Here is an 11,558-nt window from a genome sequence, read left to right on the forward strand (position 1 = left end):
AATGATGCAATATCAACTATATAAATAGAAGTTATGAAACTTACAAAGTCAATGCAAAACTTGAAAATTTCAAATTGAATTTTTGGCGTTTTTTTCCATGGAAAGTTTTTGGTATTTGGTCAAACATAGAACTGTTAACCTCTTCAATTTCTAAAACATTTTAAGATGTATGCTCTTGTTGATTCAGAAACACATGCCTCCGCTGGCAAAACTTCAAACTGCATTATCTCTACAACGACAATAGGCATCTCAAATCTGTTAAATGATAAATGATGTACAGTTGAAGGACAACATTATAGAAAATGAATTGGGACAATTTCAAAGTTCACCAAGGTCACAATTAATCATCACATATATGATGCAATACCAAACTTAAGAACCGGAAGTCGTAGAGACATGGGACTAGCACCATTCAACTCAGGACCACTTGACCTTTCAAATATCACAAGGTCAAGGTCATAGTATACTGTAAAGGTCAAGGTGAAATTTCATCATGACCTGACATTGACCTCAAATTGAAGGTCTTGAATTACTGATCATCTTTGCAGTTTATAGTAGGTTGATATCTGTTACCTTTAAAAAGATATACACAAAATACTATACTTTTAAGAATCATCCCGTTGTAACTTTTGAACAGACGGTCGGACCTTTATGGGCTTATAATATAATATGTAGAGCTCGTCGAGAGGAACATTTTATACGCTGTATGTATGCAGCAAAGTCTTATCGTTTTCCTAATATGTAAGCTTAAAATTGCAGCGTAATTTTATTTTGCACTCGGTGACCTTTGACCTTGGGTGCATATTGAAGGTCACATGAATTAAAGATTATTGGTGAAGGTTCAAGGTTTCTATGACTTCCGGTTCTGAAAACAGAATTTTTCAAAAATTATTTATAATTTTTAAAGGGAAATAACTCCTTATAAGGGTAAGTAACAAATTAATTGTTTATGTTTATAAACATTGCCATCTGTTCTTGTACATGCTGTCATTTTCAATTACATTCTATCTCTAATACTTTTTGAGAAAAATGCAAATATAAAAAATTGCTATAAGGGGATATAACTCTCAAAGGGGATGATGAAATCCTATGCAGCCTCATGTGGTAATACATCATGATGATATCTACCTATTGTCCATATAAGGTCATGATATCTTTTAAAACATTAAAGGGGGGCCATGTTGAAAAAAATCAATAAAAGGGAGATAACTTCTAAAGGGGATGATGAAATCCTACAAAAGTTCATCTGGTAAAAGTTCATGATGAGGTCTATCGATGGTCCATATTTGGTCTTGATAACTTCGACAGAAAGGGGAGGAGGCCCTGTCAAAAAAATGTTGGAAGAAAAAAAAGAAAAAGAAAAAAAAGAAAAAGAAAAAACATTAGAAAAACAATAAGGTCTTTCCTCACCGAGAGGAAAGACCTTAAAAACATTAGAAAAACAATAAGGTCTTTCCCATGTAGGGGAAAGACCTTAAAAAAACATTTTGATACTGGATAGACAATATACTGCACATTCTATCAAACCATTGATGACAAATTGATAGACATTATAAAGAGCTCGTTTTTGTTGTTCTTAAAGTATTTCATGTTTCGATTTGTTATATTAAGAGGGTGTTTTGAACTAGCAAATTTTGTTTTAATTATTATCTTTTAATGACTAATTGTATTTTTCCTTTCTGTTTCTATATTTTGTTTTTGTTTTTATTTATATGTTTTTTTTTCTTTTTTTGTACCGAGTACGGGAAAGTCTCACTAATTTTAGATATTAACTATTGATTATTTTGGTTTTCCCACAAAACCGTAAGAAAAATGTCAACAAGTACAATGTATGACTAATATGCTTACATATTATGTCCCAGGTAATATATAGGAACGATAGGACTTTAACGATGGTAAGATAATAATTAATTACATGGTATATATTCTATTAGCTGTACTTCTACTTTTGGAATAAAGTATTATAACGAGCATGATAATGTCAACTAGTTGACATTTACAATTAAAATGGCGGATATGATTTACCTGTAAAGGATATCTAAATATTCATCAATGCAAAATTAACATACTATTTGTGAATGTAATAGGACCTTCATTTGTATTTACATTTTATAAATGTTTGTCAAGACGTTATATTTAATGTTTTAAAGTATCAACGGATTAATCTAGTTTCAAGTTATGTAAATCATATTTAATAGCAAAGATCGACTGTCCTATAAATAAATTTAAAGTTATTCTTAGAATGACATCACTGATAAAAATGCCCGTATTTCATGCAAGCGGATATCGTTTTCATTTTAAACAATAACTTGAATGATATTTTATCCTGCAATTGGGTGTTCCACTATACAGATACAGCCCTACAGATATCGCGTAAAAGCTCCGCCCACTGCCGGACTGAGTATTGTTTGAACTTGTGTGACCTCAGAATGTGCATTCCAGTTGCATTCCAATGACGATGACAATTGTCGATTCCAAACTTGAATGTGTATGATTGTGTTACAAAATCAACCATGTCAATTTCAGCATGCATGTTTAGTGAATGTCAAGTCTGAAGCGTAGGACAACTCGTACACTTCTGTTTCAAATTTGACAATGTTTTGTTATTTGTTTTTACTGTTGAAATTAATTGTTATGTTAAAATAGATAAGTATTCACCTTGAGCGATGTATTATTTGTTTGTATTAACTTGGTTTGGGATTTATACATATTTTGGCCTCGAGAATCACGGAAGAGACATTTATAGTTGAAATTCTGCATTCACGAAATTACTAAAAATGTACTACGAGAAATTGCCTCGAGAACTTATACAGAATCAAATGTAATACGGGTATTACCAATGTTATTTCAACTGATCGGATGGAGCTAACGTTTTAATTTGCATAAGGAAAGTCTATATTGAGATGTGTGTGATAATGATGATTGCCGTTATAATTATTATTAATTTCAAATCACCAATCAGTGTCATCAAAGGGTTATACAAAAGAATGACTGGACAATTCATTGATGAGTTTATCATAAAACATATATCTAAAGATTGACTGGATTATTATAAGCGAACTGGTTAAACGCCGCCCAGTCAAGTGACATGAATCGAGTAATACATGTCTCATTTTTTCAGTGCAGATCTAGTACGGTGAGTGGGTGAATTAGATATTTACAGGTATTTAATTGTATTACGGGAGAAAGTCTCGGTAATTTATCAGCTTTAACATTTCATACGGGTCTTGGGAATGATTAAAGTTATCGAAGGTACCAGGATTATAATTTGATACACCAGACGCTCGTTTCGTCTACATAAGACTAATCAGTGACGCTCAAATCAAAATAGATATAAAGCCAAACAAGTACAAAGTTGAAGAGCATTAAGTACCAAAATTCCAAAATTTGAAACCAAGATTCCAATGTAATACGGTTAAAAAATTTAAAACAACATTTTTAATAATTTCATGCGCATTTCTGGATTTACCTTCATCAGGAACGCTCATAGCCAAACATTTGAAATCCGAGGGATGTATAAATACCGGTAAGTGTCTCTAGAAGTACAAAGATTTTGATTGTAATGTAGTTACTATCTCAGAAATTTTACAGATATAAAATGCTATGCGGGTAAGAGTCCCGAGATTATACAGGGATTCATATGTATTATGGGTAAGTGTCTCTAGACATTTTGGGAATTCATATGCACTGGTTAATTAAATGTCTGGATATTTTTTTATGAATAATTTAGGATCCAAAAACATACATGCATGTTCTGCAGATAAGTGTCTTGGAATATCTAGGGATTAAGAATTAGCACATGCTTTTCGGAAATGTTTAACAGGAGTTTACAGGGATCAAGATGTGATGCGGGTAACAGTTTTGGAATTTTGAATGTACTTTCTAGGGAATTAACAGGTATTCAAATATAGTACGGGTAAGTGTCTCAAGTAAATAGAAGGATCAAAAAGAAATGCGTGTAACTGTTTTGAGTATTGTAATACAAGTAAAAGTGTCTTAGGTAATTTACAGAATTTCAAATATAGTACGGGTAAGTGCATGTCTTTGGAATTTACAGGGACTAAATTGTAATACGGATAAGTGTCTCAGATTTTTTCAGGGATTCAAATGTAGTACGGGTAAGAGTGTCTACGCAATATGCATGGTTTGGAAATATATAAGTTAGATACAAATACGTGCTTAAAATATTTGCGGGGATTGACATTTACTACGGACCCTTCAACAATAAAATTCAAAATGATTTTATATTTTCGTCAACTAATAAGTTTATCAATACACCGGAGAACATATGCGTATTTTTAAACAATATTAACACTTTAATTTCAAACTATTATTCAAGTTAAAGGTTTCGCCAGCTATAAAACAAGGTTTAATCAACCAAAGGTAAGGTACACATCCTTACAACGCATATTAGGGATCTTTTCATCTTTTTGATGCGTTTTGTTATTTGATTTTGCCATGTGATTATGGACTTCTGAATTGATTTTCCTCTAAGTTCAGTATATTTGTGATTTTACTTTTTTCAACGTCATTTTAACATGTTTAAGGCCCAACTTGCTACAATGTAGTAAAAACAGTCTTCATATGATATCTCGATAATGAAGTTATGTTGATATCATACTTGTTTTGACATACCAGAGAGTCTCGATTTGGTATTTGCCAGATATTTAAAAAATTTTGTGTACAAATTTAAAAGTATTAATGCTGAAGGTAACTTTCACTCGATTTGAGGCAATATTTGATATTATTTACTCCCAGTAATCATGGTAAGTATATCAACCTGTTGGTATCGTGTTTATTTTGAACAATAACCAGGGTTTGAAGTCATAAAACTTTGCACAGTTTTTGGAGCACAATAATCATGCTCGAAAAATGAGAACCAACATTTTGATTGGTTGATTTTGGATTTTGAGTACAAAAAACTGACTCTTTAAGAACAGGTGTTGTTTCGTGTAAATCAAATACAAAATATAAATAAAGGTTCAATATGTTTTATTATTTCTAAGTCTTAAGTTTTCTGAACATCTCAAATTCAAAATTTTTAGTTTTGTCGATCTAGAGGAACAGGGCTTTAACCGTGATATTTACGACAATTTTCTACAATGTCTATGCTTTGATTTATTTTGTCAAACAATACAATACTGACTGAATCAGTCTTTATAATCTTTCATTTTTCTCTGGTTTATAATCCCAATGATTTGGCTTTTAATTATCAGATTTCAGTGATTTTAAACAGGTAGTTTAAACCAGTGTATAGATGAGAATAAATGTGCAACACCAGTATTAACTACTCGAAACTAAATAACTGTATGCAAGTTAACCCTTCTAGTCGAGTTGTGTGAATACAGCCGTATACGAACGACTGCATCCAGTTTACGTTCTTATCTAAATTCGTCAATCAATTTATGGCTGTTCGGATCAATATAAATGTTAATGGAATTGTGTAATAGAAATGACAAAAAGTCACACCTGCATTGCTTAGTAAGTACTTCATTTTTAACTTCTGTAATTCTACAGACACTAACAATACATCTTGCTATTGGATAGAGCGTTTTTCATCGTGAGGTTTTGCTTAAATTTGGATAAATTGTTAAATTATTGTATTGTGTTCATAAAATATAAAATTAAATTGAGGAGTGTTGAAATCTCACAAAACATATGTATTTCCGCCGCATTTTTGCGTATGTCCCAAGTCAGGAGCCACTGACCTTTGTTATTCTTGTATGTTTTTTTTTTTTAAATTTTAGTTCATTTATATGTTTTGGTGTTTAGTGTGACGTACATTTTCTCTGAACTTATACATAAGTTTTTTAAGGGGCAGCTGAGAATCAACTCCTGATGTTGGACTTTCTCGCTGCGTTGGAGTCCCAAATGGTGGCCTTTGGCTGTTGTCTCCTCTTTGGTCGGGTTGTTGTCTCTTTGACATATTCCCAATGTCCTTCTTATTTTCATTTTAGGAATACACAAATTTATATTAGCATAATAACAGAATGGCAGAAAGAATAGAGACCTAATAATTTTGCTGTTCATTATGTAGACCTTTTACAATCTTTTATAATTATTTAATAAAAAGGGTTGTATCGATAATACCTTAAGATAGTTAGTTCACCTTATGATGATGAAATTCAACCACTTGATATGTGCACTTTAGTCAGAGAGCAAACTGTACACAGTGAAAACTTATTGATTAAAAGCTGAAAATTATAGGAAATCTCATAGTTTGCGTATGTAGTTAACCTGCGCCTATCCCGAAATAAAGATGAATAAAAAAGACAAATAGAACCCTCCAAATATGGTAGATATATTTTATATATATATTTTAATTAGAATTGAAGGTCGCACAACTTAATTCAGACGACAGGGCGTATCAATATTACTTTTAATTTCAATGAGTATTATATGTCCTGAAATCAGTTCATGAACGATAAGACACACATAGATATAGATGAAAAGCTGAACAATATTTGAATGCAATTTTGATTGAATAAAAGACTAGAAGGACAAGTCCAACAAATCTTAAAGTAGGTATAACGCTACCCTCAAACTTTGTCTTGTTTTCTGTCAAATAGAATATATATAGAGATACAATAGTATCATATCGAAACTACCTCAATCACCAAGACATTTTGTAACAAAAAGTAAAGGCCATTCAAACAATTTGCTGGTTGCATGACATTAAAAATGATATCGATAGAAGAAAAAAGTAAAATCACAAAGATACTGAACTCCAAGGAAAATTCAAAAAGGAAAGTCCCCAATCAAATGGCAAAATCAAAAGTTCAAACACATCAAACCAATGGATAACAACTGTCATATTCCTGACTTGGTACAGGCATTTTCTTATGTAGAAAATGGTAGATTGAACCTGGTTTTATAGCTAGCTAAACCTCTCACTTGTATGACAGTCGCATCAAATTCCCTTATATTGTCACCGATGCGTGAACAAAACAAACAGAAACAATGGGTAAAAAAAATTTAAATAGGGGTACAGCAGTAAACATTGTTTTATCATCTTAATCTTTATAAAAACAACAAATGTAACAAAGAAGCACAAAAAGGCATGCTTCAAAATTAACATCCTCATTATGCTTATATTATACAATTTATTTATCTACGTAAAATGCACCCATTAAAGATGGAAGGTTTTCAGTACTGGTGTAAAATTGCGCGTTTGAAATTCGCTCAGGTAGACATAAAATATTTTTTCGTTCAAAGTATGACGGGCTACATAAATACAGTCATGTCAAATAGATATAACAAAAACAGACTTAACAGTAAAAGTTATAATAATAAATAAAATAATAGTGTAGTTCAAACTGATATCTATCAAAATGTTTTTAATTTAAGACTGTTACATATCAAGTCATGTTAAATTTTCAAATAGTTTGATGGGCGCCTGAAACTTGCAGTGAGGTGAGAGTTTTTGTAGCTCAGTGTTGAATGTCTCATTGTGATTTTGAGATAAAAGCACTGTACTTTGCTTTGTATGGGTGTAGGTTATTTTTTGTTGTTTTGTTTTGTTTTGTTTTTTTGGGAAGGGGGGGGGGGGTTGCTGTGCATGTAGTGATTTTGTATCATGTACCCCACCTCTTGATGACTATTGTTTATACACTCTTGTCAGGTAGAAGTCTATATAAACAGGTTTTTATTGACAAAGAAGTGTAAAATTTAGATAATCGCATACATATCTATGTCATTGTGTGGTAAGAGTGTCATCTAAACTTTTCACCACAAACAGAAATAAACGTAACAAAAAAGAAAGTAAAATTGTAGCCTTTCACCTTTTTAGTGTGATGAAATTAGAGACACAAAAAACATCACATCCTTATCGAAAAAAGGTTTTTCTATTTTTCTTGATTGGAAAATACAAATATTTTATTGTTTTTAAATCAGGACGTGGAGGATAATTGCAATGATTAAGTATCAAATCATAAGTTGACTCTAATTATAAGGAGAGAGAGAGAGAGAGAGAGAGAGAGAGAGAGAGAGAGAGAGAGAGAGAGAGAGAGAGAGAGAGAGAGAGAGAGACTTTAACCTTAATGAGCAACGGTCAACCTAATTTATGGGATCTTTGATGACTATTAGTGTTATTTGCTGTCTCTTCAAATATGTTATATGGTTGCAATTATCATGATTACGTTCATATTCAAAATGTATATAGCTACATCTTTCAATCGGTTATAAGATAGCTTACAAATTGCACAATATTTTCGTATTATTAATATAACATTACAAACCGATCGACACTGTATTCTACATAGAATTTATGTGGTTTTGACGTATTTAAAGTTGAGAGTCTATAAGGCTTGTTGGATGTTGTATTAAATAATCAAGTTTTTTTTATAATCAACTCAAAAAAGAAAACTATCAGTTTCATCGAGAAATCCTCTTGCATTTTGGTGGGCTTAAGTTGAACACATACTTTCAATTGAATACGTTGATTTATGAAATTATTTGCGTTCAACTGAATTTTCATATAAAAATAAACTTAAGGGCATACTTTTCAGTTTTAATCCCACGGTGATTACTACTTAAAATTTTTAATACAAGCTAATTTTAACATTGTTAATTTAAAAATGAAATATATAATATACCTTCACGTGCTTCTTTACGAGATGAACAGGCTTCTAATTTGATACACCAGACGCGCGTTATGTCTACACATGACTCGTCAGTCACATCCTGATTAAAACAGTTTGAAAGCCAAACAATTACAAAATTGAAGAGCATAAAGAATTCAAAATCACCAAAAGTTGCTAGGTAGTATATGCCTGGGACAAGAAAATCCTTAGCATTTTGAATAATTCATACTTTTGCAAACAGTAAATTTATAAAAAAAAATAATGAACATATAATTGATATTAATCAGTCTGACTATGAAGGGTATAATTGTTGCAAATTTTATATTGTTTTTTTCAAAGATTAGATTGGAAGGTTGCATGATTCATTTCAGACGAATATCGATAATACTTGTAACCTTATTGATTAGTACATGTCCCAAAATTGGTACATTTTGTATCACATGAGTAATGTAAACATGTCAGATAACCCCTTAACACACATAGATAAGATATTAACTAAATAAAATGTGCGCTCAATTGTGAGGGCGTAGTCTAGAAGGACAAAAACGAAACAAATCCAACAACATTGAAGGTGAGTGACAGGTTAATGAATAAAGTTGTGTATTATGATCTTTCTATTTGAATCGAGATACATGCAGAATAGTATCACGTCGACTTAACATAAAACAGCTATATATATCTTAAAACAGGACCGGCTTTGCGTAGCCTCCATTTTAAACGTGTTTAAACCTGAGATCGCGTACGGTATTAATTTTTTTAATTATCAATCAAAGTTCCTGGTTTCAAATAAAGTCTATTATTAACTGTACATCGGTTTGAACTACATGTGCATTATACTTCTTCACACCATGCACACAAACACATTATTTCATTTAAACAAACATTCTCTATAAACATGTTGTATCAGTAAAGAGCAGACTAATACAATACTTGGGTGGATTGGGGATAGATAACTTGTTTATATTTTATTGACTACTTGTTACATACCCGGATCAGTTGTACACCCGACCTAATCATGTTATCTTCAGGTTTGCTGGAAAACATGTATCTTTCAATCGGGTGTCTTATCATACATTAAAAGCCAACCATATATCGAATCAAATCAAAATACATATTGTATATAAACTCTGAAAAATAAGTTTTTGTCAGATATCACTAGCCTGTATTTAGATACAATAGAAATATTGCTTGAAAGCTCCGCCAACTGCCGGAATACATTTGTGTTTCACTGTTCGTAAGTGTTTTGTAAACTTTCGTTACCTCAGAATGTGTATTGCAGCCGTACTGCCAATGATATATTGCGCAACATACTTTATGCCTACAGAAAAAATAGGAACAGCAGGGTTATCCGAAAGTTCTATGACGCCAATCTTCAAGTTCAAAACTTAAATGTGTACATGCGTAACACACAAAATCAAACACAAAATGAACCATGGAAAAATAACAATAATCAGTGAATGATTAAGTTAGTTCAACATTCAAAAGTGTAGTATTTTTTTTTACATTAATACGTAGGCCTCAAAAGTAGATATAATAAAAATTAATGCACTTCAAATCGAGAATGAATATAAACGAAAACACATGTAAGTGTCTGTTCAGTGTCTTTAAATATAAGCTGAAGCTCGGATTACACATGTTTCTGAGCCGCGTGCAAATACAGCTAACATTTAAAGAAACTAAACATTTATTATTTATTTATCAAAGAAAACACTTGCTGATATTATGCAAACCACGCAAATCCACTCATTTCTGTTCTGTGATTTCTTTTCTTTTTCGACCAAGCTGTCAGATTCCGTTGTCTTACATTTCAGCTTTAACTGATATCCTCAAAGTTGTATTGGGGCGTCATTTCTTTTTTTTTCACCTCTAATATCCATCTGAGGGCGACTCTTGTCAGGTCAACATGTCGTCTTCTTAGAACATGCATGGCTAATCAATCTCCATCGTTTCTGCTTTAGTAGAGTCTCCATGTTGTTGAATCATGTTGTTTCCTAGAGTATTTGTTGGTGTTTGTGTTCTTACGTGACTAAAATTACCTTAAGATCTTTTCTCCAGCAACTATTGTATAAACTGGTAAGTTTTTGGATGTTATTTTCTCTCATTTTTAGCATTCTGTTCCATTTAGCAGCACTGCTTGTACACAACTGTTAAAAGTCGAGTTTTGGTATTCTTACTGGTTTCGTTAGACTGCCAGATGTGAAATTGCGTAAATAATGCAGTTATGGTTTTTCTATTCTGGCACTGATGTCTTTGTCTGATCCACTTTCTGTTGTTAATTTGCTGGCCAGGTAATTGAACGAATGTGTGTCTCATTTAAACCTATTACAGGAGGCTCTGACACATTATAATGCATAACGGCTAATTTCCTGATGATGATATTCAGCCAATAATACTTGCATTATTTTTATTTAAGTATGAACAATAGCACAAAAGTGACAAATACTTAAATTTATCGCTATTTTATTAAAATCTCGTTGAGATGATAAACGATAATCTATCAATATTTTCATAAATAAAAAGAAAATTTCTTCAAACATTTTTTTGAGAGGATTAATATTCAACAGCATAGTGAAATGCTCAAAGGCAAAACAAAAATTTTCAATTCATTAGACCACATTCATTATGTGTCCGAAACCTATGCTGTGTCAACTATTTAATCACAATCCAAATTTACAGCTGAATCCAGCTTGAATGTTGTGTCCATACTTGCCCCAACCGTTCAGGGTTCAACCTCTGCGGTCGTATAAAGCTGCGTCATGCGAGGCATCTGGTTTACTTCTTTTTGTCATAAACAAACCAAGGATATGCTGCTTATTTATAATATTCCCGAGAGTGCAACCGGTGGATCTGCAATACGACTATAATCATCATAAATGCAGTGTTTTTTTTATTTCCCCTGTGAATGAAATAAAACTCTTGGCAGTAAATTGTTACTTCTTTGCTGGTACACTGCGTTCCAATATATGAATTGTTAAA

Source organism: Mytilus galloprovincialis, chromosome 14 (genome assembly GCF_965363235.1).
Source record: "Mytilus galloprovincialis chromosome 14, xbMytGall1.hap1.1, whole genome shotgun sequence".
Taxonomy (NCBI): Eukaryota; Metazoa; Mollusca; class Bivalvia; order Mytilida; family Mytilidae; genus Mytilus; species Mytilus galloprovincialis.